This window comes from Bos indicus x Bos taurus, chromosome 2 (genome assembly GCF_003369695.1).
Source record: "Bos indicus x Bos taurus breed Angus x Brahman F1 hybrid chromosome 2, Bos_hybrid_MaternalHap_v2.0, whole genome shotgun sequence".
Taxonomy (NCBI): domain Eukaryota; kingdom Metazoa; phylum Chordata; class Mammalia; order Artiodactyla; family Bovidae; genus Bos; species Bos indicus x Bos taurus.
The window spans coordinates 3,440,049-3,467,847 of NC_040077.1; positions in this window are offsets into that span (position 1 = coordinate 3,440,049).

A 27,799-nucleotide genomic window follows, 5' to 3' on the forward strand; every position below is an offset into this window, starting at 1 on the left:
ATAAAATACTTTTATATTAAACATAGTTCAGGTTCAGGTCAGTCGCTCAGTCGTGTCCGACTCTTTGCGACCCCATGAATCACAGCATGCCAGGCCTCCCTGTCCATCACCAACTCCATAGTAGGTGTCACTAATTCCATTTTTATTGACAGGTCTTTTTTTTGTTGTTTGCTTATCTGTACCTGCCCCTTTTATAGTTGATATGGGTACAGAGATGTCTAAGGTGAGGGCCACGTGAGGCTGATATGTCTGCTGCAGAGCAGCTGGATCTGAGGTCATTTTAAAACTTTCTCTTCCTGTATTTTTTACTATTCTTTATAATGAACAGCCTTCATTTCTACCACATCAAAACGACTTGAGATCTAAATGAATAAATTAGAGGAAATCAAAAGTTTGAAAATTAGGATTGTTTGCAAATTTTACTTGGAAAAACTTTAAAACCATCCTAGCAGATAAAGGAAACATTTATTTCTGCTGTGTCTGGAGTAGGTGGGTGAGAAATGGCTACGTGGCTCAGCTCCACATGCAGGGTCCAAGACTACCTACCAGACGGTTTTGGATGGCCTGGTTGGGGTGACCATACACACTCTGCTCCATAAGTCCCTTGTCCTTCAGGTGCCCCATCCCAGGCATGTTGTCAGGGCAGAGGCAGTAGTACCAGGATAGGAAAGCCAATCACACAAGTGCTTTTTCATGCTTTTACTTGCAACAAACCTGGTAACAGCCAAAGAAGTCAACCAGTTAAATTCGGAGTCAGATGGTAGATAAATAGACTCTGTTTACATTGGGGAAAACTGCAAAGGTCATAAGGTACAATTCATGTATACAGGGAGGAGTGAGGAGTTGGTTTCATTATAATATGGTTCAGGTAAGCTGTTTCTGCCTATTTTTGAACTGAAATTAACAAGCCAGTCAGTTTTATCCCAACATCTCTGTCCCAGTAAGATTGAAAGGGAATCCTAATGGCTCCCTAATCCATTTACTTAAGAATGAAAAAAAAAAAAAAACAGACATTTTTGTTTCAGAATGTTCAGCTAGAAGCTACCAGGTTTTTGTTTTTTTTTTACTTCAGGAAAATAGATTAGAGATCCATCGAAGCTTGGGCAAGGAAGAGCAAGCAAAAGATTCCAGGAAGAAGATCTTGGCTTCAAATAACAAAATCCAGGGCAAACCCTATTATGGGTAAGGAGATAACGTCCTCTGATGGCTGGTTGTGAAGGCAGCAATGCATCTGAGAACTTGGGGAAGGCAAGGACAGGTTTCCAGCTGAGACTGCAATTTTCAGAGAACAACACAGAACTTTCTGTTCCTGAACAAATTGATGGCTGCTTTGGAACTGTGAATGAGCAAACTGATGAGGGGAGATACAAGAGTGAGTTTTACTAACCTGTGAGATATTAGACAATGGTTAACTTCTTCAGGATGCACATATTGGGGACAGATTCTCTGAAGAGGTCTGACATTTCCTAGAGTTACACTTAAACTAGGTCCTGCAAAATGGAGAGGATTTCACATATGGGAGAATATTTCAGCATATTCCCACCAAGTACATACACTCATAGCTTTAGATTGAGTTTTATTCCTGACTTTGCTGTTTATCTGTCACAGGATCTTGGACTAGTCACATAACTTTTCTAAACTTCAGTTTCATCATCTGTAAAATGAGCATAACACAATAACCAAGTCTCAGGGTTATTCCAAAATTCAAAGGAGATGCTGTTTCTAAACTGGCATATGATTAGCCCTCAACTGATGGCAGATACCATGATTACTAATAAGTAGATGTCAGGGCTGAGATGAAGGACATGGCAAAGATGGGAAGGGCAATGCATGCTGATGCATCTGCATTTGAGATGCATTATTTGGAACTGTACTTAATTTTTTCAGTGCCTTTATGGGCTGGTTCTCAGCAAAGTAAAAGGAATCTGTCCCTGCCTTCTTCAACCTCTCCTATATTCTGAAGCATTTAAAGGACAATTAAACTGTGACAACTCACTGATGAATAACTGCGCTCTCTGCTAATCTTGTCACATTGGGCCCTGACTGGAGACACAATTAATACAACATGGTTGAACAGCTTACACATTAATTATGTGCCCCAGTAAAGGTGACAGGGCTGGGAGACCTGCAGCATCTTAATTCCCCACCCTCGGGGACTTTCCCAGTGAAAGTGAAATTCCAGTGTTGGCACAAATCAACTTTGTCACACCAGAGCTCAGAGCTACATCAAGGGGGACTTCCTCCTCTGTACCTCAAACCTTCTGTGTACAGACCCAGGTCCTGTAGCAGCTGGGTAGAAGTGATTTACAGTGAGCCCTCCAAGGTGATGTGTTAGCGCTCAAGGTCAGTGAATTGAAGAGTGTGGCTTAATAATGTGCAGCACTTTGAGCTTCACCCAAAACCTCAAAAAGAATTTGCAAAAATAAGGGGCTCTGTGATCGGTGCTTCACCGAGGCTCACTCAGTCAAGCCTCAGAGCAGCCTGGGGGCTTCAAACAGCACACCAATCAGGAACCTGCTCCCTTCCCCCAGCCTCTGGGCTCCTCACTGTCAGCCAGGCCGGATGCAACTTCAGACCCTTTTCTATGCAAACACATACCTATTTGTATAAGCATTTATCATTTTCAATATCATTTAAAATTTTTAAGTAATAGAACTATTTACACATAGTTTTCATTTTCTCAATATTTATTTTCTTGTCGGTCCACATCATTCTAATTAATGACTGCACCATACTCCAGAATAGATGTTGGTTGACTGAAAGAAAAACACACAACATGGGAGTTGTAACTGAAGTTGTATTCAGATTCTCGGAGAAGGCAATGGCACCCCACTCCAGTACTCTTGCCTGGAAAATTCCATGGGCAGTGGAGCCTGGTAGGCTGCAGTCCGTGGGGTTGCTAAGAGTCGGACACGACGAGCGACTTCACTTTCACTTTCCACTTTCATGCATTGGAGAAGGAAATGGAAACCCACTCCAGTGATCTTGCCTGGAGAATCCCAGGGACAGGGGAGCCTGGTGGGCTGCCGTCTATGGGGTCGCACAGAGTCGGATATGACTGAAGTGGCTTAGCAGTTACTGAGGACGGTGACCTAAGAGAGTGCCTCTAAGATATCTCTGAGAAACTGCTTCAGAGAGGTCCTGGGGAGACTACTTTACACAGATTTTTGTTGTGGAATACATACAGTCAGTGAACATCTTGGTAAAAGATTACTGATGGTCACAGAGAACAGACATCTCAAATTAGTGTTTACAGTAATTTTCTGTGTATGGGAAGATGCAAGAAAAGAAGTTCATTAAAATTCTTCCTGAAATGTATTCAACTATCTAAGGACCTGTTTGTGCAGAGAGCATGTGTGTGCACAGAGCCAGTCCAGACAACACATTTTACTCTTTCTCAGGGTTTCTTTTCCACAAACCTTCTACAACTTACTTTTTTAACTTCAGGTTTTGTCCTATGCTTTCCCTTTTTCTTTCTCTCTTAACCTCTCTTTAGGACAAAATTATTTTCCCTTAACAGATTGCATTTCTATTCCTTATACTCTAAAATTTTCCTTGCCTACAAAGACACTTTCCTTATTAATTTTAGTAGTTTTATTTACATAATCCGAATTCTCAACCCTTAAAAACACCAGACTCTAGTGAAAACCAAGGAGAAAGAAATCATAAACCTTCACACCAGCATTTCCTGATTGGCAGACTTACATGCATACTCCATAAGCTCTTTGTTGTTATTCAGTCACTAAGTTGTGTCCGACTTCTTGGGATCCCATGGCCTGCAGCATGTCAGACTCCTCTGTCCTCCACTATCTCCTGGAGTTTGCTCAAATTCATGTCCATTGGTTTGGTGACGCTATCCAATCATCTCATCCTCTGCCACCCCTTCTCCTTTTGCCTTAAATCTTTCCAGGCATCAGAGTCTTTCCAACGAGTCAGATCTTTGCATCAAGTGGACAAAGTATTGCAGCTTCAGTATCAATCCTTCCAGTAAATATTCAGGGATGATTTCCCTTAGGATTGACTGGTTTGATCTCCTTGCAGTCCAAGGGACTCTCAAGAGTCTTCACCAGTACCACAACTCAAAGCATCAAATCTTTGGTTCTCAGCCTTCTTTATGGTCCAACCCTCACATCAGTACAGGATTACTGGGAAAACCATAGCTTTGACTAAACAAACCGTTGTTGGAAAAGTGCTGTCTCTGCTTTTTTATTTATATTTTGATAGTTTTTTTTTTTTTTTTTTACTGAAGCATTGTTGATGTACAATATTTCAGGTTTATAGCAAAGTAATTCAGTCATACACACACACACACATATATATATATTCTTTCTCAGATTATTTTCCATTATAGGTTATTACAGGATATTAAAGATAGTTCCTCATGCTATACAATAGGTCACTGTTCTTTATTTAATTTATTTATTTTTAATTAGAGGATGATTGCTTCACAATATTGTGTTGGTTTCTGACATACATCAGCATGAATCAGGCATAGGTATACATACTTCCTCTCCCTCTTGAACCTCCCTTCCACCCAACCCACCCTTCTGTTGTCACAGAGCACCAGGTTTAAGCTCCCTGCATCACATAGAAAATTTTTGCTGCTAAGTCACTTCAGTAGTGTCTGACTCTGTGCGACCCCATAGACAGCAGCCCACCAGGCTCCCCTATCCCTGGGATTGTCTAGGTAAGAACACTGGAGTGGGTTTCCATTTCCTTCTCCAATGCATGAAAGTGGAAAGTGAAAGTGAAAGTGAAGTCGCTCAGTCGTGTCCGACTCTTCGCAACCCCATGGACTGCAGCCCACCAGGCTCCTCCATCCATGGGATTTTCCAGGCAAGAGTACTGGAGTGGGGTGCCATTGCCTTCTCTGAGAAAATTCTTACTGGCTATCTATTTTACATGTAGGAATGTGTATGTGTGTATTCTACTCTCTCAATTCGTCCCACTCTCTCCTTTCCCCCACTGTGTCCACAAGTCTGTTCTTTATATCTCCATCTCCACTGCTGCCCTGCAAATAGGTTCATCAGTACCATCTTTCTAGATTCCATATATATGTATTAATATATGACACTTGTTTTTCCCTTTCTGACTCACTTCACTTTGTATAATAGATTTTATGTTCATCCATCTCATTAGCACTGACATGAATGCATTCTTTTTATGGTTGAATAATATTTCATTGTACATATGTACCACAGTTTCTTTATTCATTTATCTGTCAGTGGGCATCTAGGTTGCTTCCACATCCTAGCTATTGTAAATAGTGCTGCAATGAGCATTGGGGTACATATATCTTTTTCAGTTATGGTTCCCTCAGGGTATATGGCTTCCCTCTGGCTCACAGGTTAAAGTATCTGCCTGCGTCTGCCTGCAATGCAGGAGACCTGGGTTCAATTCCTGGGTCAGGAAGATCCCCTGGAGAAGGAAATGGCAACCCACTCCAGTATCTTGCCTGGAGAATCCCGTGCACAGAGGATTCTGGTGGGCTGCAGTCCACGGGGTTGCAAAGAGTTGGAGACCACTGAGTGACTTCACTTTCACTTTCACTTTGAGGGTATATGCACAGTAGTGGGAGTGTTGGGTTGTGTGGTAGTTTTATTTCTAATTTTTAAAGGAATCTCCATACTGTTCTCCATAGTAGCTGTATCAATTTACATTCCCACCAACAAGGGAGGTGGGTTCCCTTTTCTCCATACATTCTCCAACTTTTATTGTCTGCAGATTTTTTGATGATGTCTCTGCTTTTGAATATGCTGTCTAGGTTTGTCATAGCTTTTCTTTCAAGGAGCAAGCATTTTTTATTTTCAGGCTGCAGTAACCCTCCACAGTGATTTTTGGAGCCCAGGAAAATAAAATCTCTCACTGCTTCCACCTTTTCCCTTTCTATTCACCATGAAGTGATGAGACAAGATGCCCTGAGCTTAGCCTTTTAATGCTGAGTTTCAAGCCAGTTTTTTCACTCTCCTCTTTCACCCTCATCAAGAGGCTCTTTAGATCTTCTTCACTTTCTGCCATTAGAGTGGTATAATCTGTATATCTGAGATTTTTTTATATTTCTCCCAGCAATCTTGATTCCAGCTTGTGATTCATCCAGCCTGGTATTTTGTATGATGCACTCTGCATCTAAGTTAAATAATCAGGGTAACAATATACAGTCTTGCCGTACTCCTTTCCCAATTCTGAATTGGTCAGTTATTCCATGTCCAGTTCTAATAGATGCTTCCTGACCCACACATAGGTTTCTCAGGAGACAAGTAAGGTGATCTAGCACTCCCATTTGTTTAAGAATTTTCTACAATTTGTTGTGATCCACATAGTCAAAGGCTTTAGCATAGTCAGTGAAGCAGAAGTAAATGTTTTCTGTAACTTCCTTGATTTCTCCATGATTCAATAAATGTTGGATATGATCTCTGGTTCCTCCACCTCTTCAAAACCCAGTTTGTACCTCTGAAAGTTTTTGGTTCACTAAAAATGTTTGTGTTTACTGGACACATGTCTTGTATCACTTTGAGGAAAGAAATTGTGCTATGATAAAATGTATGCCCATAACCTCAACAAGACACATTTTATCACAACATGATTTCTTCCCTCAAAGTGGTGCAAGACGTGTGTCCAATAAACACAAACATCTTTAATTTTTCTCTAATAGGAAGACAAAAGTAGGTAAACTAAGATTTTTTTTAAGCAAGTAATATTTCTTACTTGGAAATAATATGGATATTCAATCAATTTTCCATCATTTAACTTAGCAAAACTCCAAAGTTTTATATTATAGTACCAAAGAGATTTGAAGAAATGATTTTTAAGTAGATATGCCATAGAACATTTTTAAAGAGTTCACCTAAAAACTCTTGCCTCATTTGCATTTTACTTCACTTACAAAATTATCAAATTATATCAAGTTATTTTTCTTCCTGATAAATTTTGTAACAGACAACAGGATCTTATTTGACTTTCAGTACACTTAGGTACAATGAAAGTTCTACATTTAATGTCATTAACTCTAAAGACAGTTTGGTTTATTTAATTAAACCAAAATACTTAAACTTATCTTTATTCATTAAAGATTTATCCCATGTAATATAATCTTAAAAAATATTTGAGCTAGTTTCTATTATACTCTTGAATTTATATAAGTGCTTAATTTTCTTTAATACAATTAGAGATATTTTACAAGTTAATTTTGATAATACCATCTGAAGGTAGAAATATATCTTATCTATAATGTAGATACAAATAGACATGATCAGAGATCTCAAACCTTCATTCTGAGGCTTAGTCATTCAAGTATTACAATACAGAACTCACTAGTCTACAATAGAAGCTGGAATAAATTGTCTACTCACTTGAGTTTTTAAAAAATCCTATTTTAACTTTCTTTCTTCCTCAGTCTCAGAAAATTGAAGATGTCTAGATAAGAGTTTCCTGAGAGTCCCTAGTAGGAAATTTATATCTCAAAAGCACAGGGCAATCATTGTAAGCTCTCCTAGAAAGACTTTAGTTTTCTTAGGGTCAGAAATTTGAAAAGGTGTTTTATCAAAATGGTGTTCTCTAACTGTTTATATAAAAATCAGTTTTAGAATGTCAGAAGAGCCCCATCTTGGCCATTTTCAGGGTGAGGTTTTCTTTAGATTCCAATTAAGTACTTGCAAGTATGAGCTTCATATGTATATAAACACAGCTGATGTCTCTATTCTGACTTGAAGGCTTTGTTTTCCATTTCAGTGTTGGTTGTTTGGTCAGGAAAAAATTACTATTGAAAATTGTGTTATGCACCTGTGTGCTTTTTGTGGGCTTAAATTCCCTGGGTGTTATCCTAGAGCCAGTTCAGGTCTTTTACACGTCTCCGTTTCTCCCTCCTTCAGTCTAAAACCACCGTGGACACTCAGAGCACTGGATGGCCAAGCTTTATATGTGCATATTCCAGAACAAGTGAGTTTTTAAATCAAGAGTGGGCTTCCCTGTGGAACCACTGGGAGGTATGAGAATTCAACTCTACAACTCTTGCAAACTTCCCAGTTCCCTGAGAAAGCCATACCTGGCCTGGAGGAGCTGTGTCTTCTATCTTTGGAGCTGAAAGCTCTCATATAGAATCTTTATTCTGACAAACTACTTGTGAAGGTAGTGAGTTCAAGGATAGATGCCAAGCTAGCCCCACACCTAGTCACCCAGCCCAAACCCTCTCAGTGTCTTTCAACTTAGCAAAATCATCGCAGTGTCTTTCAACCGAGGAACCCAAGTACCTCTTCTTGAACCTAAATTCAAGGAAAACATATTCCTCATAGAAAAGAGCTCATAGCAAACACAAACCATTCAATAGAACTCAGGAGTGTCAATCAAGAGGAGAGACTTGAGACAAGGGAAGACTCACCTAGTCATCTGGACTCATTGAGAAGATGATTTGGAACAACTGGCCCTTATTAATACCAAGGCTCCAGATCCTCTGGCAAAGGAAAGAAATATGCTTTTCAGTTCAGTCACTCAGTCGTGTCTGACTCTTTGCGACCCCATGGACTACAGCATGCCAGGCCTCCTTGTCCATCACCACCTCCCGGAGTTTACTCAAACTCATGCCATTAAGTCAATGATGTCATCTAACCATCTCATCTTCTGTCGTCCCCTTCTCCTCCTGCCTTCAATCTTTCCCAGCATCAGAGTCTTTTCAAATGAGTCAGGTCTTCACATCAGGTGGCCAAAGTATTGAAGTTTCAGCTTCAACATCAGTCCTTCCAATAAATATTCAGGACTGATTTCCTTTAGGATGGACTAGTTGGATCTCCTTGCAGTCCAAGGGACTCTCAAGAGTCTTCTCCAACACCACAGTTTAAAAGAATCAATTCTTCGGTGCTTAGCTTTGTTTGTAGTCCAACTCTCACATCTATGCTTGACTACTAGAAAAACCATAGCTTTGACTAGACGGACCTTTGTTGGCAGATTAATGTCTCTGCTTTTTAATATGCTGTCTAGTTTGGTCATAACTTTTCTTTCATTTAATTTCATGGCTGCAATCACCATCTGCAGTGATTTTGGAGATGAAAAAAATAAAGTCTGTCACTGTTTCTATTGTTTCCCCATCTATTTGCCATGAAGTGATGGGGCTAGATGTGATGATCTTAGTTTTCTGAATGTTGAGTTTTAAGCCAACTTTTCCACTCTCCTCTTTCACTTTCATCAAGAGACTCTTTAGTTCTTCTTCACTTTCTGCCATAAGGGTGGTGTCATCTGCATATCTGAGATTATTGATATTTCTCCTGGCAATCTTGATCCCAGCTTGTGCTTCCTCCAGCCCAGTGTTTCTCATGATGTACTCTGCATAGAAGTTAAATAAGCAGGGTGACAATATACAGCCTTGACATACTCCTTTTCCTATTTGGAATCAGTCTGTTGTTCCATGTCCAGTTCTAACTGTTGCTTCCTGACCTGCATACAGATTTCTCAAGATGCAGGTCAAGTGGTCTGGTATTCCCATCTCTTTCAGAATTTTCCACTGTTTGTTGTGATCCACACAGTCAAAGGCTTTGGCATAGTCAATAAAGCAGAAGTAGAGGTTTTTCTGGAACTCTCTTGCATTTTCAATGATCCAGTGGAAGTTGGCAATTTGATCTCTGGTTCCTTTGCCTTTTCTAAATCCAGTTTGAACATCTGGAAGTTCATGGTTCATGTACTGTTGAAGCCTGGCTTGGAGAATTTTGAGCATTACTTTGCTAGCGTGTGACATGAGTGTAATTGTGCTGTAGGTTGAGCATTCTTTGACATTGCCTTTCTTTGGGATTGGGATGAAAATTTACCTTTCCCAGTCCCTTTGTGATCACCAAAGTTGCCAATTGAAAGAAAAATGCACAACCTGAGAATTGTGAGTTAAATTTTTTTCAGGATCTTCCTGAGAAAGATAGCCTAGAAGAGAGCCTCTCAGATAGCTCTGAGAAACTGCTCCAAAGTAGTAGGTTGGAGACTAATTTAGATGTAATTTTTGTTATGGAGTACATGCAGTCACACTTACATCTTGGTAAAAGATTACTGCTAGTCACAAAGAACAAATATATTGATTTTAATGATTATAGTGCTTTCCTGTGTATGGGAAGATGCAAGAAGTATAATTCATTAAAATTCTTCCTGAAATGCATGCAACCCTCGAAGGACCTGTTTATCCGAAGCACAGGGCATCCTGTTAGTCTCCAATTTCTTCTGTCTGAAGCATAGAATAATTCATCCTATTTCCTTCATCTCTTTGTCTGAAGCACAAAGTACACTGTTGGTCAGAGGCTGCATGGGTTATAGTTCATGGGGGTTGCAGAGTCAGATAAAACTGAGCAACTGAGCACTCACACAGTGGGTTAATCTTTGTGGAGTTGGATAGTGAGCAAAATGTTCTTTGTTCTTCTTTTGTTTGCATGCTGTTATATTGCTTCACATTATCTGTTTATAAAAATTTCCAGAATAAGCATCCTTTTGTCTATATGTTTATGTGCATGTAAAGGCTTTTTTTAAGACTTAAGTCCTAGAAGTGAAATTTCCTCATCAAAGTATATATGCATTTTACATTTAAACACACTGGCAGTAAACTGCCAGGAAACTTCACTCCCAGGAAACTTCACCAACCTGCTTTTTCACCTATTTCATACAAAAAGTCTTGGTTCTACACATTCTTGTCATCAGCAGGTATTATTAGTCTTTTCAGTTTTTACAAACCTGAGAAACAAAGCAAAATACAGTACAAAACCCTTTAAGTTGAACATCTTTTCATATGTTGTTCTTAATATGTGAATTTCCTGTTAATAATCTTTGTCCATTTTTCTTTTCACTTATTTGGATTTTCATATTGATTTTTAGAAGCTCTTCATATATTTATGAATAGTAATCCCTATAACTTGAAAAATATTGCTTTCCAGAAGTTTTAATTTGTCATTTAATTTATTCATGACTTTTCTCTCTTCTAGAAGTTATTCTTAGCTTTTGTTAAATTCTCTGTATATGTTTTAGAAAAGGTATCTAGGTTATATGTGCTTCCCCAATTTTTTTATACATTTTCTTAAATTTTTTCTTAAAGATTATATCTTTAAAAAAAAAAAGAGCTCTTAAATGCAGCTACTTTATTTTATGGCATGAGCTATGTGTGTCATTTTGTTTTACCAAATGCATAGTCAATTATTCCAGAAGTGTTAAAATGATTCCGTGTTTCCCCCATTGATTTGAGATACTACTTTAATCACAGATACAAGTAAGAGTACTACAAATCCTGAATCTATTATAAAAACTTACCATTCTGTTCAGTTAATCTGTTGAGCCTTGTGCATGTAGCATGAGGTTTCAACAGTGAACCTTATGGTCTTCTCACTGCTGCAGTGGTAAAGAATCCACCTGCCAATGCAGGAGACAAGGTTTGATCTCTGGGTCTGGAAGACCCCCTGGAGTAGAAAATGGCACTTACTCCAGTATTCTTGCCTGGAAAATTCCACAGACAAACGTGCTTGGTGGGATACAGTCTACAGAGTCACAAAGAGTCAGACGTGACTGAGCGGCTGAGCACGTATGCGTGAACATTATAGTATTTATTAATCATCTATGTCAAATGTTCCCTGGTTATTCTTACATATTTTCTCTTCCATTTGAATGTCCATGAAAACTCCAGCAGAAATTTTGTTTTGTTCTACAAGTTGGTGGGAAGAAAGATAACATCATTAAATATTGAGTTTTCCATCTACACACATCAGTTCAGTTCAGTTCAGTTGCTCAGTCATGTCCGACTCTTTGCAACCCCATGGACTGCAGCACTCCAGCCCTCCCTGTCCATCACCAACTCCCAGAGTTTACTCAGACTCATGTCCATTGAGTTAGCGATGCCATCCAACCATCTCATCTTCTATTGTCCCCTCTCCTCCCACCTTCAATCTTTCCCAGCATCAAGGTCTTTTCCAATGAATCAGTTCTTCACATCAAGTGACCAAAATATTGGAGTTTCAGCTTCAACATCAGTCCTTCCAATGAATATTCATGACTGATTTCCTTTAGGATGGACTGATTGGATCTCCTTGCAGTCCAAAAGACTCTCAAGAATATCCTCCAATACCACAATTCAAAAGCATCAATTCTGTGTTCAGCTTTCTTTATAGTCCAGCTCTCACATATAGACACATAATGTCTGTTTATTACATCTCCCTTAATGACATAACGTTTTGTTTCATAATTTTGCAGTTTTCTTTCTATACATCTTGTATATGTCTTTTAAGGTTTATATCTAATGTTCTGTGTTTTGTGTTGCTAAATGCAGGGGATTTTTTTCATTTCAAATTTCATTTCTAATCCTAATTTTCTAATTTCAGTTTCATTTCTAATCAGTTACTGTTAACATGTATAAGAAAGCACTTCATTCTTATATATTTATTTATATTTTGCTGATTTATCAAAATTTTTAAATTTCTTTCTTTGGATATCCAGTATGTAGATATATGCAAATGTTGTCTCCTCTTTCCAATACTATAATTCATTAAAAATTTTTATTTGTTCTCTAGCCACTTTCAGTATAATGATAATAGTGGCATTCTTGTTCCATTCCTGTCCTTAATAACAATGCAGTAACATTATATGTAATACTTATTCTATGTTACTGATAAATGTTCTTTACTGAAATTTTTGCTCCTGTTCAAGCCTATTGAATTATGTTTTTAAAATCAGAAATGATAACTCAATTGGAGCCAACATTTAGGCAAATATAGAGATGGTCAAATGATTTGTTTTTCTAATAGTGGTTAATATGGTGAACTATCTAGAAATTACCCCTGATATAGAACTGTTCATTCATAATTAGGATGCTAATACTTGGCTTTAATTTATCACTTATTATGTACCAGGGACCACTATAAATACCATACATGTATCATCTTATTTCCCAGTTATGACATATTATATTTTTAATGCAGTGCTGGGTCTAGTTTGTTAACACATTATTGAGGACTTTTGCCTCTATGCTCTTAAGCAGTTGGATATTTTGTTGAGGTTGATTTTTTGTTTTGGGGGGAGGGTTTGGTTTGTTTTTTTTGTTTTAATCACTTCTTATCTGGGGAGATTTCCAGCCTCATAGAATGGTGAATCTTTTTAATCATTTTCTATGCTCTGTGCTCTGGGATTTTAAATTAATATACAGTGTGTCTTTTTAGTTACAAACCAGAATTAAGATAGGCAGGAGCAACATCAAAAACATCAGATATGTGGATGATACCACTCTAATGGCAGAAAGCAAAGAGGAACTAAAGAGCCTCTTGATGAGGATAAAGGAGAAGAGTGAAAGAGCCAGCTTAAGACTAAATACTGAAAAAAATAAGATCATGGCATCTAGCCTCATTACTTCATGGTAAATGGAAGGGGAAAAGGTGGAAGTAGTGGCAGATTTCCTCTTCTTGGGCTCCAAAATCACTGTGGACAGTGACTGCAGCCATGAAATCAGAAATAGTCTTTTAAAATTAAAAACTTTCTTGCCAGGAAAGTGATGACAAACCTAGACAGTGTATTGAAAAGCAGAGACATCACTCTGCCGACAAAGGTCCATATAGTCAAGGCTAAGGTTTTTCCAGTAGTCATGTATGAATATGAGAGTTGGACTATAAAGAAAGCTAAGCACCAAAGAATTGATGCTTTTTAACTGTGGTATTGGAGAAGACTCTTGAGAGTCCCTTGGACAGCAAGGAGATCAAATCAGTCAATCTTAAGGAATATCAACCCTGAATATTCATTGGAAGGACTGATGCTGAAGCTGAAGCTCCAAGATTTTGGTCATCTGATGTGAACAGACAACTCATTGGAGTTTTATAGTTTTATAGTTTATAAAACTCTAAGAGTTTTATAGTTTCTGGTCTTATGTTTAGATCTTTAATCCATTTTGAGTTTATTTTTGTGCATGGTGTTAGAAAGTGTTCTAGTTTCATTCTTTTACAAGTGGTTGACCAGTTTTCCCAGCACCACTTGTTAAAGAGATTGTCTTTTCTCCACTGTATATCCTTGCCTCCTTTGTCAAAGATAAGATGTCCATAGGTGCGTGGGCATATCTCTGGGCTTTCTATTCTGTTCCATTGATCTATATTTCTGTCTTTGTACCAGTACCATACTGTCTTGATGACTGTGGCTTTGTAGTACAGCCTGAAGTCAGGCAGGTTGATTCCTCCAGTTCCATTCTTCTTTCTCAAGATTGCTTCACCTATTCAAGGTTTTTTGTATTTCCATACAAATTGTGAAATTATTTGTTCTAGCTCTGTGAAAAATACCATTGGTAGCTTGATAGGGATTACATTGAATCTATAGATTGCTTTGGGTAGTATACCCATTTTCACTATATTGATTCTTCCGATCCATGAACATGGTATATTTCTCCATCTGTTAGTGTACTCTTTGATTTCTTTCACCAGTGTTTTATAGTTTTCTATATACAGGTATGTAGTTTCTTGATTGCTTCTGTAGTTGTTCTCTTAGCAGTTGTGGCAGCCGCAGCCTGGCTGACTGTCCCTATACCGGCTCTACCCTAGAGACAGCAGGGAGAGATACTTAGGCTTAGGAATTTGAATTCTTTTTGTCTGATGTTAACATTGTTACACTATCTTTACTTTTGTTAGTATTTCCCCACTTTAACTTCCCTAATTTTTTTATTTACAACTTTTCTTTTGTCGTTCCACTTTAGGTATCTTTCTCACGAACTTCAATTTCTATTCACAAGAAATGCTCAAATGCAACCGTTTTGACAGTCTTATCTTTTGATAGGGAATTTACCTTATTCCCATTAATAATGGTAGTCCATATGTTTAGATTTATTCTTGCCATCTTATGCTTTTTTTAACAAATTTTTCTTATTTATTTTTTCTTTCTCACCTTTGTTGGGAAAATCTCATTTTCTTTATCAATTTTTTTCTTTTTCTTCAGAATTTATTTGCCATTTTCCTGTGGTCACACAAATTTTTAACAGTATTCTAAAGAAAATCAACTTATTTTAAATTCTATATGTGAAACTATTTGACAGAGTTTTTTATACTCAACTCAAGTTTTAATAGTTTCTTTATTTACCATTTTTTTATTAATTGTTAGGTCTTTTCCTAAGACACTGAAACTATTGTTTTCTTTATTCTCCTCACAATGCTTATGATATCAAAAGTGTGGGTTTTCACACCAAGAAATTCTACATTTCTCAGCAGACACCAATTAGATATCCCTCAAATTAACTCCATTCTGATACTGCCATGCTAGGTCGTATCAGTCAGATCCGACTCTACACGACCCTATGGGGTGTAGTCTGCCAGGCTCCCCAGTCCTTTTGATTCTCCAGGCAGGAATACTGGAGTGGGTTGCCATTCCCTTTTCCAGGGGATCTTCCCAACCCAGGGATCAAACCCACATCTCTTAAGTCTCCTGCATTAGCAGGTGAGTTCTTTATCACTAGTGCTACCCAGGAAGCCCAATTCTCATGCTTTCCTCAATCATTCACTGTAATGCTTTTCTCTCCTGCTTCTTGTGTCTATTATGTTTGAAATTAGCATATTTCTAATAGTTCTTCCACTGTCACTGTATAATTGTAAGATTTAGGTCATACCTGAATGGTCTAGTGGTTTTCACTACTTTCTTCAGTTTAAGGATGAATTTGGCAATAAGGAGTTCATGATCTGAACAGTGGAAGTGAGAAATAGATTCAAGGGATTAGATCTGATAGACAGAGTGACTGAAGAACTATGGAGGGAGGTTCGTGACACTGTACACGAAAAAGTAATGCAAAAAGGCAAATAGCTGTCTGAGGAGGCCTTACAAATAGCTGTGAAAAGAAGATAAGTGAAAGGCAAAGAAGAAAAGGAAAGATACACCCATTTGAATGCAGAGGTCCAAAGAATAGCAAGGAGAGATAAGAAAGCCTTCCTTGGTGATCAGTGCAAAGAAATAGAAGAAAACAAAAGAATAGGAAAGACTAAAGATCTCTTCAAGAAAATTAGATATACCAAGGGAAATTTTCATGCAAAGATGGGCACAATAAAGGACAGAAATGGTATGGACCTAACAGAAGCAGATGATATTAAGAAGAGGTAGTAAGAATACACAGAAGAACTATATAAAAAAGATCTTCATGACGAAGATAACCACAATGGTGTGATCACTCAACTAGAGCCAGACATCCTGGAATGCAAAGTCAAGTGGGTCTTAGGAAGCATCACTACCAACAAAGCTAGTGGAGGTGATGGAATTCCAGTTGAGCTATTTCAAATACTAAAAGATGGTGTGAAAGTGCTGCACTCAATATGCAAATTTGGAAAACTCAACAGTGGCCACAGGACCGGAAAAGATCAGTTTTCATTCCAATCCCAAAGAATGGCAATGCCAAAGAATGCTCAAACTACTGCACAATTGCACTCATCTTACACGCTAACAAAGTAATGTTGAAAATTCTCCAAGCCACGCTTCAACAGTAAATGAACAATGAACTTCCAGATGTTCAAGCTGGTTTTTGAAAAGACAGAGGAACCAGAGATTGAATTGCCACATCCATTGGATCATCATAAAAGCAAGAGAGTTCCAGAAAAACCTCTACTTCTGCTTTATTGACTATGCCAAAGCCTTTGACTGTGTGGATCACAACAAACTGTGGAAAATTCTGAAAGAGATGGGGATAGCAGACCACCTGACCTCCCTCTTGAGAAATCTGTATGCAGGTCAGGAAGTAATGGTTAGAACTGGAAACGGAACAACAGACTGGTTCAAAATTGGGAAAGGAGTATGTAAAGGCAATATGTTGTCACCCTGGTTATTTAACCTATATGCAGAGTACATCATGAGAAATGCTGGGCTGGATGACACACAAGCTGGAGTCAAGATTGCTGGGAGAAATATCAATAACCTTGGATATGGATATGACACCACCCTTATGGCAGAAAGCAAAAAAGAACTAAAGAGCCTCTTGATGAAAGTGAAAGAGGAGAGTGAAAAAGTTGGCTTAAAACCCAACATTCAGAAAACTAAGATCATGGCACCTGGTCCCATAACTTCATGGCAAATAGATGGGGAAGTAGTGGAGACAATGACAGACTTTATTTTGGGGGGCTCCAAAATCACTGCAGATGGTGACTGCAGCCATGAATTTAAAAGACACTCCTTGGAAGGAAAGTTATGACTAACCTAGACAGCATATTAAAAAGCAGAGGCATTACTTTGCCAACAAAGGTCCGTCTTGTCAAGGCTATGGTTTTTCCAGTGGTCATGTATGGATGTAAGAGTTGGACTATAACGAAAGTTGAGTGCAGACGAACTGATGCTTTTGAACTGTGGTGTTGGAGAAGACTCTTGAGAGTCCCTTGGACTGCAAGGAGATCCAACCAGTCCATCCTAAAGGAGATCAGTCCTGGGTGTTCATTGGAAGGACTATTGCTGAGGCTTAAACTCCAGTAGTTTGACCACCTCATGCCAAGAGCTGACTCATTTGAAAAGACCCTGATGCTGGGAAAGATTGAAGGTAGCAGAAGGGGATGACAGAGGATGAGATAGTTGGATGGCATTACTGACTCAATGGACATCAGTTTGAGTAAACTCTGGGAGTTGGTGACGGACAGGTAGGCCTGGCATGCTGCGGTTCATGTGGTTGCAAAGAGTCGGACACGACTGAGCAGCTGAACTAAACTGAACTGAACTGAGATATGTGAACAAGATTCACTCCTGCACCAGTTTCTAGACAATCTCAGCTGACACACATCTAGAGAAAAATGACCCCCTTTAGAATAATCTCTTCTATAAGCACCTCAGACCCGTTACCACAAGCCCTTTAAAACCAGACCCATTAGAGGTAACACAAGGCAGATCAAGGCAGCTTTCCTTATGGTTGATTGTGTAGGGAAATTTTCAATTTCCTAGTGGGTTATTAAGCTTTTTGCTTAAGCTGATAGCTAATCTCACCTACCTTGTTAATAAGGCTGCTTTCCTAGCTTCAAATCCTCTGACTTCTGGGGCCAGCCTCAGATATTTCATCTCAGAATCCCTCGATCCCTCCACCAAGCCAAGCATAATCTCCCCAGGCTTTTATTAGTCAGCTCAATGTCATACTTGTCCATGAAGTCTGCTGGGACCAACACAGCACACACTCACTTGCCTGAATTCCTGCGATATTCACATAATAAAAACACCTACCATATGTTCACTTGCTATAAATCTCTGCCATTAAAGGTTGGGCTCCTTGAAAGAAAGGACCTTGTCAGCCAGCACTAAGCATGGCCCCTGGTGAAGAGTAAGCTTCAGAGAATGTTATCTGGGGCTCTCGGTGCCCTGATGCTGAGCACACATGAGAGCTGTGCAGTCATGGGGAAGGTGGGGCTGATATCAAGGTTAGCTGCCAAAGTTGAGTCAATGCTGAAATCAAATCTGGGAGCTACAGTGCTCAGAAACAAGTGAGTCCAGCAGACAAAGGGCACAGCAGTCTGGGAAAATCCCTAAAAGTTCCCTCATCTCACCACCCCCTAAGTTCTCTAACATTCTTAGAGAACCCACAAAAAGTGCCTTTAAACCCCTTGCCGGCTTGTTCTGCCACTGCCAAAGCTCCTGTGCCTATTTGATTCACCCCCGTGTATTTAGTCATTACATGAGCAAACACTGTTGACATGACCCCCTATCGTAGTTCATACTGGCTTAACAGATGCATACAACTGGCCTGTTCTCTTGGTTCCTGCAACTCCATCCCCAAAGCTGGTCATATTCTCAAGGAAACACTACCACAGCACACTGCACTTCCTAATACCAAGTGCTAGTGGTGTTGGAGAAGACTCTTGAGAGTCCCTTGGACTGCAAGGACATCCAACCAGTCGATTCTGAAGGAGATCAGCCCTGGGATTTCTTTGGAAGGAATGATGCTAAAGCTGAAACTCCAGTACTTTGGCCACCTCATGCGAAAAGTTGACTCATTGGAAAAGACTCTGATGCTGGGAGGGACTGGGGGCAGGAGGAGAAGGGGACGACAGAGGATGAGATGGCTGGATGGCATCACTGACTCGATGGACGTGAGTCTCAGTGAACTCCGGGAGTTGATGATGGACAGGGAGGCCTGGCATGCTGTGATTCACGGGGTCGCAAAGAATTGGACACGACTGAGCTACTGATTGGATCTGATCTGATCTGATTCACATTGCTCATTTCCCTTCATTTTGTGAGCAATGCAAGACATTGAATACATCTTTTTCATCTTTGCACCTCAAGAGCCTGGCATGACAGTGCTAAGCCTGATGCTTAGGAAAGTGTCTGGCACATTTTGCTTTTTTCCTGAGGTTACTACTAACAGATTATTTTTAAAACCTTTTTTATTTTATATTGGAATATAACCAATTAACAGTGTTATGATAGTTTCAGGTGGACAAGAAAGGGACTCAGTTCAGTTCAGTCACTCAGTTGTGTCCAACTCATTGTGACCCCATGGAGTGCAGCATGCCAGGCTTCCCTGTCTATCACCAGCTCCTGCAGTTTACTCAAACTCATGTCCATTGAGTCAGTGGTGCCATCCAACCATTTCATCTCTGTCATCCCCTTCTCTTCCTGTTTTCAATCTTTCCCAGCATCAGAGTCTTTTCCAATGAGTCAATTCTTCACATCAGGTGGCCCAAGTATTGGACTTTCAGCTTCAACATCAGTCCTTCCAATGAATACCCAAGAGTGGTTTCCTTTAGGATGGATTGGTTGGATCGCCTTGCAGTCCAAGGGACTCTCAAGAGTCTTCTCCAACACCACAGTTCAAAAGCATCAATTCTTCAGCACTCAGCCTTCTATATAGTCCAACTCTCACATCCATACATGACTGCTGGAAAAACCAGAGCTTTGACTAGACTTTTTGGCAAAATAATGCCTCTGCTTTTTAATATGCTGTCTAGGTTGGTCATAACTTTTCTTCCAAGGAACAAGCGTCTTTTCATTTCATGGCTGCAGTCACCATCTGCAGTGATTTTGGAGCCCCCCAAAATAAAGTCTGTCATTGTTTCCACTGCTTCCACATCTATTTGCCATGAAGAGATGGGACCAGATTCCATGATCTTAGTTTTCTGAATGTTGGGTTTTAAGCCAACTTTTTCACTCTCCTCTTTCACTTCCATCAAGAGGCTCTTTAGTTCTGAGGTTATTGATATTTCTCCCAGCAATCTTGACTCCAGCTTGTGCTTCATCCAGCCCAGTGTTTCTCATGATGTACTCTGAATATAGATTAAATAAACAGGGTGACAATATATAGCCTTGGCGTACTCCTTTTCCTATACCTGGACCCAGCCTCCCAATGTTCAGGGCTCACCAACTTGCTCCTTTCAGGCCTTCTTGCCCAAACTGGCGATGAATTCATGGGGAGAACATCTGTCTAAAGACATCTAGGGGAACAGTCTCTGGGATAGAGCTAGCAAGGGAATGACAGGAGGAGCCAGAGACCAGAGAACATCAGATTCTGGTGTGCAAGCAGGATAGGACTGCCTGGAAGACAGGTGAGCATCAGCCAGTGTAGGAGGGACAATGGATTGGGAATAGGAGACTCAATGACATTCTTTGAAAAACAGTTTTGGTAGAAACTGAAGCCAAGCCCTGCCTGCAAAGGAATGAGCTGTGACTGGCTGGTGAAAAAGTAGAGCATGGGAATGAAATTTTCAAGAGCTGAGATAAAGGTAAGGAGAGAATTATGGTACCACCCTTAAGAGGAAACAGGATATGTAATGGAATGAAATGGCAACTCTACCCTCAATACTACCGGTGGACATTGACCTGGAATGCTGTCCTATACTGATGTGATTGCTGCATGTCATATGGAAGAGATGGGCTTCCCAAAAGGAGACAAGATCCATTGGGAGGATCCAGGAATAACTTTATTAGAAGTAAAAGCAGATTGCTTGAGTGAGGGCCAGTCAGCTGAATGGTGCCCAAAGAGATGTTTAGCTGACACAGTAATTTTTAAAATATGAATACATGTTAGGTAAAAATAAGAACAGTTTGTGGGGGAAGAGGTCGCACTACTATCTATTTTATCAAATTGTCTGCACACTTTATATACATATGTTATTTGCTTGACCGACCTTGAAGGCTGAGATGGTTGGATGGCATCACCACTTCAATGGACAAGAACTTGGGCAAACTCTGAGGTGATGAGGGATAGGGAGGTCTGGTGTGCTACAGTCCATGGGGTCACAAAGAGTCAGATACAACTTAGCAACTGAACAACAACAACTTTGAAGGCATCTGAACTTCTGGCACTTACTTTACAGTGTCCAGGGAAGTGAAATGGAAGTATTGATTAGGGCGGGGAGGAGCCAAGATGGCGGAGGAGTAGGATGGGGAGAACACTTTCTCCCCCACAAATTCATCAAAAGAGCATTTAAACGTCGAGTAAATTCCACAAAACAACTTCTGAATGCCAGCAGAGGACATCAGGCACCCAGAAAAGCAACCCAACTCTTCGAAAGGAGATTTTTAATTTTCGCTTTTTGGTATATGTTATCAATTTTGTACCTATAGTTTTTTTTTTATATAATTTCTGTGACTTTTTTTTTTTTTTCTTCTTCTCTGTTTCTTTCTCTTCTTCTTTTATATAACATTGTATATCTGAAATTCCAAACTTTACTCTAGATTTTTAATTTATGCTTTTTGGTATTTGATATCGATTTTGTACCTGTATTTTCTTTATAATTTTTGTGACATTGTTCGTATTTGTTTGTTTTCTCTCTTTATTTTTCTTCTTTTTTTTTTTTTTTTAACATTGTATTTTTGAAATTCCAAACTCTACTCTAGATTTTTAATTTTTGCTTTCTGGTATTAGTTATCAATTTTATACTTGTACTTTCTTTATAATTTTCGCGACCTTGTTTGTTTTTGTTTGTTCGTTTTTTCTCTCTTTCTTTTCCTTCTTCTTTTCTTTAACATCGTATTTTTGAAATTCCAAACTCTACTCTAGATTTTTAATTTTCGCTTTCTGGTATTAGTTATCAATTTTGTACCTGTACTTTCTCTATAATTTTCGCGACCTTGTTTGTTTTTGTTTGTTCGTTCTTTCTCTCTTTCTTTTCCTTCTTCTTTTCTTTAACATCGTATTTTTGAAATTCCAAACTCTACTCTAGATTTTTAATTTTTGCTTTTATGTATTTGTTACCAATTTTGTACCTATAAGGACCCAATCTTCAGGACCCATTTTTCACTAGGGAGTGAGATTACTGGCTTGACTGCTCTCTCTCCCTTTGGACCCTCCTTTTTCTCCACCAGGTCGCCTGTGTCTCCTCCCTAACCCCTCTCTACTCTACCCAACTCTGTGAATTTCTGTGTGTTCCAGACGGTGGAGAACACTTAGGGAACTGATTACTGGCTGGATCTGTCTCCCTCCTTTTCATTCCCCCCTTTGATCCTTCTGGCCACCTCTGTTACCTTCCTCCTTCTTCTCTTCTCTGTATAACCCCGTGAACATCTCTGAGTGGTCGAGTTGTGGAGTGCACATAAGGAAGTGACTACTGGCTAGCCCACTCTCTCCACTATTGATTCACCTCATCTCATTTGGGTCACCTCTAACTCCCTCCTCCCTCTTCTCTTCTCCATGTAACCCTGTGAACCTCTCTGAGTGACCCTCACTGTAGAGAAACTTATCATCTTTAATGTAGCTGTTTTATCAATGGTGCTGTATAGAAGGAGAAGTTTTGAAACTACTGTAAAAATAAGACCGATAATCAGAAGCAGGAGACTTAAGTCCAAACCCTGACTCCAGGGAACTCCTGACTCCAAGGCACATTCATTGACAGGAGCTCATCAAATGCCCCCATACCGACACTGAAACCAAGCACCACACAAGGGCCAATAAGTTCCAGGGCAAGACATACCAAGCAAATTCTCCAGCAACAAAGGAACACAGCCCTGAGCTTCAAGATACAGGCTGCCCAAAGTCACCCCAAAACTATAGACATCTCATAACTCATTACTGGACATTTCATTGCACTCCAGAGAGAAGAAATACAGCTCCACCCACCAGAACACCGACACAAGCTTCCCTAAGCAGGAAACCTTGACAAGCCACTTGTACAAACCCACACACAGTGAGGAAACGCCACAATAAAGAGAACTCCACAAACTGCCAGAATACAGAAAGGACACCCCAAACTCAGCAATTTAAACAAGATGAAGAGACAGAGGAATACTCAGCAGATAAAGGAACAGGATAAATGCCCACCAAACCAAACAAAAGAGGAAGAGATAGGGAATCTACCTGATAAAGAATTCCGAATAATGATAGTGAAATTGATCCAAAATCTTGAAACTAAAATGGAATCACAGATAAATAGCCTGGAGACAAGGATTGAGAAGATGCAAGAAAGGTTTAACAAGGACCTAGAAGAAATAAAAAAGAGTCAATATATAATGAATAATGCAATAAGTGAAATTAAAAACACTCTGGAGGCAACAAATAGTAGAATAACAGAGGCAGAAGACAGGATTAGTGAATTAGAAGATAGAATGGTAGAAATAAATGAATCAGAGAGGATAAAAGAAAAACGAATTAAAAGAAATGAGGACAATCTCAGAGACCTCCAGGACAATATTAAACGCTACAACATTCGAATCATAGGGGTTCCAGAAGAAGAAGACAAAAAGAAAGACCATGAGAAAATACTTGAAGAGATAATAGTGGAAAACTTCCCTAAAATGGGGAAGGAAATAATCACCCAAGTCCAAGAAACCCAGAGAGTACCAAACAGGATAAACCCAAGGAGAAACACCCCAAGACACATATTAATCAAATTAACAAAGATCAAACACAAAGAACAAATATTAAAAGCAGCAAGGGAAAAACAACAAATAACACACAAGGGAATTCCCATAAGGATAACAGCTGATCTTTCAATAGAAACTCTTCAAGCCAGGAGGGAATGGCAAGACATACTTAAAATGATGAAAGAAAATAACCTACAGCCCAGATTATTGTACCCAGCAAGGATCTCATTCAAGTATGAAGGAGAAATCAAAAGCTTTTCAGACAAGCAAAAGCTGAGAGAATTCTGCACCACCAAACCAGCTCTCCAACAAATACTAAAGGATATTCTCTAGACAGGAAACACAAAAACGGTGTATAAACTCGAACCCAAAACAATAAAGTAAATGGCAACGGGAACAAACTTATCAGTAATTACCTTAAATGTAAATGGGTTGAATGCCCCAACCAAAAGACAAAGACTGGCTGAATGGATACAAAAACAAGACCCCTACATATGTTGTCTACAAGAGACCCACCTCAAAACAGGGGACACATACAGACTGAAAGTGAAGGGCTGGAAAAAGATTTTCCATGCAAATAGGGACCAAAAGAAAGCAGGAGTAGCAATACTCATATCAGATAAAATAGACTTTAAAACAAAGGCTGTGAAAAGAGACAAAGAAGGTCACTACATAATGATCAAAGGATCAATCCAAGAAGAAGATATAACAATTATAAATATATATGCACCCAACACGGGAGCACCACAGTACGTAAGACAAATGCTAACAAGTATGAAAGGAGAAATTAACAATAACACAATAATAGTGGGAGACTTTAATACCCCACTTACACCTATGGATAGATCAACTAAACAGAAAATTAACAAGGAAACACAAACTTTAAACGATACAATAGACCAGTTAGACCTAATTGATATCTATAGGTCATTTCACCCCAAAACAATGAATTTCACCTTTTTCTCAAGCGCACATGGAACCTTCTCCAGGATAGATCACATCCTGGGCCATAAAGCTAGCCTTGGTAAATTCAAAAAAATAGAAATCATTCCAAGCATTTTTTCTGACCACAATGCAGTAAGATTAGATCTCAATTACAGGAGAAAAACTATTAAAAATTCCAACATATGGAGGCTGAACAACACGCTGCTGAATAACCAACAAATCACAGAAGAAATCAAAAAAGAAATCAAAATTTGCATAGAAACTAATGAAAATGAAAACACAACAACCCAAAACCTGTGGGACACGGTAAAAGCAGTCTTAAGGGGAAAGTTCATAGCAATACAGGCACACCTCAAGAAACAAGAAAAAAGTCAAATAAATAACCTAACTCTACACCTAAAGCAACTAGAAAAGGAAGAAATTAAGAACCCCAGGGTTAGTAGAAGGAAAGAAATCTTAAAAATTAGAGCAGAAATAAATGCAAAAGAAACAAAAGAGACCATAGCAAAAATCAACAAAACCAAAAGCTGGTTCTTTGAAAGGATAAATAAAATTGACAAACCATTAGCCAGACTCATCAAGAAACAAAGGGAGAAAAATCAAATCAACAAAATTAGAAACGAAAATGGAGAGATCACAACAGACAACACAGAAATACAAAGGATCATAAGAGACTACTATCAACAATTATATGCCAATAAAATGGACAACATGGAAGAAATGGACAAATTCTTAGAAAAGTACAACTTTCCAAAACTGGACCAGGAAGAAATAGAAAATCTTAACAGACCCATCACAAGCATGGAAATTGAAACTGTAATCAAAAATCTTCCAGCAAACAAAAGCCCCGGTCCAGACGGCTTCACAGCTGAATTCTACCAAAAATTTAGAGAAGAGCTAACACCTATCCTGCTCAAACTCTTCCAGAAAATTGCAGAGGAAGGTAAACTTCCAAACTCATTCTATGAGGCCACCATCACCCTAATACCAAAACCTGACAAAGATCCCACAAAAAAAGAAAACTACAGGCCAATATCACTGATGAACATAGATGCAAAAATCCTTAACAAAATTCTAGCAATCAGAATCCAACAACACATTAAAAAGATCATACACCATGATCAAGTGGGCTTTATCCCAGGGATGCAAGGATTCTTCAATATCCGCAAATCAATCAATGTAATACACCACATTAACAAATTGAAAAATAAAAACCATATGATTATCTCAATAGATGCAGAGAAAGCCTTTGACAAAATTCAACATCCATTTATGATAAAAACTCTCCAGAAAGCAGGAATAGAAGGAACATACCTCAACATAATAAAAGCTATATATGACAAACCCACAGCAAACATTATCCTCAATGGTGAAAAATTGAAAGCATTTCCTCTAAAGTCAGGAACAAGACAAGGGTGCCCACTTTCACCATTACTATTCAACATAGTTTTGGAAGTTTTGGCCACAGCAATCAGAGCAGAAAAAGAAATAAAAGGAATCCAAATTGGAAAAGAAGAAGTAAAACTCTCACTATTTGCAGATGACATGATCCTCTACATAGAAAACCCTAAAGAGTCCACCAGAAAATTACTAGAAATAATCAATGACTACAGTAAAGTTGCAGGATATAAAATCAACACACAGAAATCCCTTGCATTCCTATACACTAATAATGAGAAAACAGAAAGAGAAATTAAGGAAACAATTCCATTCACCATTGCAACGGAAAGAATAAAATACTTAGGAATATATCTACCTAAAGAAACTAAAGACCTATATATAGAAAACTATAAAACTCTGGTGAAAGAAATCAAAGAGGACACTAATAGATGGAGAAATATACCATGTTCATGGATTGGAAGAATCAATATAGTGAAAATGAGTATACTACCCAAAGCAATTTATAGATTCAACGCAATCCCTATCAAGCTACCAACAGTATTCTTCACAGAGCTAGAACAAATAATTTCACAATTTGTATGGAAATACAAAAAACCTCGAATAGCCAAAGCGATCTTGAGAAAGAAGAATGGAACTGGAGGAATCAACCTACCTGACTTCAGGCTCTACTACAAAGCCACAGTTATCAAGACAGTATGGTACTGGCACAAAGACAGAAATATTGATCAATGGAATAAAATAGAAAGCCCAGAGATAAATCCACGCACATATGGACACCTTATCTTCGACAAAGGAGGCAAGAATATACAATGGATTAAAGACAATCTCTTTAACAAGTGGTGCTGGGAAATCTGGTCAACCACTTGTAAAAGAATGAAACTGGACCACTTTCTAACACCATACACAAAAATAAACTCAAAATGGATTAAAGATCTAAACGTAAGACCAGAAACTATAAAACTCCTAGAGGAGAACATAGGCAAAACACTCTCCGACATACATCACAGCAGGATCCTCTATGACCCACCTCCCAGAATATTGGAAATAAAAGCAAAAATAAACAAATGGGACCTAATTAACCTTAAAAGCTTCTGCACATCAAAGGAAACTATTAGCAAGGTGAAAAGACAGCCTTCAGAATGGGAGAAAATAATAGCAAATGAAGCAACCGACAAACAACTAATCTCAAAAATATACAAGCAACTCCTACAGCTCAACTCCAGAAAAATAAACGACCCAATCAAAAAATGGGCCAAAGAACTAAATAGACATTTCTCCAAAAAAGACATACAGATGGCTAACAAACACATGAAAAGATGCTCAACATCACTCATTATCAGAGAAATGCAAATCAAAACCACTATGAGATACCATTTCACACCAGTCAGAATGGCTGCGATCCAAAAGTCTACAAATAATAAATGCTGGAGAGGATGTGGAGAAAAGGGAACCCTCTTACACTGTTGGTGGGAATGCAAACTAGTACAGCCACTATGGAGAACAGTGTGGAGATTCCTTAAAAAACTGGAAATAGAACTGCCTTATGATCCAGCAACCCCACTGCTGGGCATACACACTGAGAAAACCAGAAGGGAAAGAGACACGTGTACCCCAATGTTCATCGCAGCACTGTTTATAATAGCCAAGACATGGAAGCAACCTAGATGTCCATCAGCAGATGAATGGATAAGAAAGCTGTGGTACATATACACAATGGAGTATTACTCAGCCATTAAAA